The 782-nt window shown below is 36.8% G+C and overlaps 1 non-coding gene across 1 annotated transcript; it reads left to right on the top strand.

Moving 5' to 3' along the window:
- The first annotated feature begins 426 nt into the window (after nt 1-426).
- TRNAP-CGG (transfer RNA proline (anticodon CGG)) lies at nt 427-498 on the top strand. Its single transcript has one exon. It is a non-coding gene; the product is annotated as a tRNA-Pro (tRNA).
- Nucleotides 499-782: the final 284 nt, after the last annotated feature.

Here is a 782-nt window from a genome sequence, read left to right as displayed (position 1 = left end):
GCCTGAGGAATGGTACACCGTCGTATATTTTACAAAAATTTATTTATTTATTTATTTATTTATTTATTTATTTATTTATTTATTTATTTATTTATTTATTTATTTATTTATTTATTTATTTATTTATTTATTTATTTATTTATTTATTTATTTAAAAAACACGGCCAACGGCCTCCTGGCACTCAATGCAGGAGTGGAAACGATATTCTTGACGCATTACCGAGTTGCATTTTAACAACGACAGGGAAACAAAACATGTTTTTGGCAATCAACCATGCACGAAATAATGCGCATATTCAATAAAAGAAAGATCAAAGTTCCAAAAAGTGCCGAAATAGGAAACCGCTGTCACCACCGCACTCGGACTGCATGACCTCTTTAAAACCTCTTTTTTCACTATAAGAAGCAGTGCTACACGCACAACGCGGCTCGTTGGTCTAGGGGTATGATTCTCGCTTCGGGTGCGAGAGGTCCCGGGTTCAAATCCCGGACGAGCCCTTTTTTATCTTTTTTTACGTCACGTTTGTTAGCTCTATTGCATGCACCTTTAAAAAATCTTGACGAATTTACACAGTAGTACACACCTGAGAATCGCAACGAAAACCTCCCATGGGAGTCCACCATACATAATCCTGCTACGCTGTATTACAGAAAGAGTATAGCTAGTTTTGTTGAACAGCAGGAAATAATATTGGGCAGGACTTATTTCTGTATTGCTGCTCATAGAGTGAAACCATGGGCTTTTTTCGTCCTCCTTTTACACGGTGTCATAACTGCTTTTC

This window comes from Amblyomma maculatum, chromosome 4 (genome assembly GCF_055883805.1).
Source record: "Amblyomma maculatum isolate TAMU_Amacu chromosome 4, ASM5588380v1, whole genome shotgun sequence".
NCBI classification, from domain to species: Eukaryota; Metazoa; Arthropoda; class Arachnida; order Ixodida; family Ixodidae; genus Amblyomma; species Amblyomma maculatum.
Note: the sequence above shows the minus strand (reverse complement) of the source record. Positions and strands in the feature narration are given on the sequence as shown.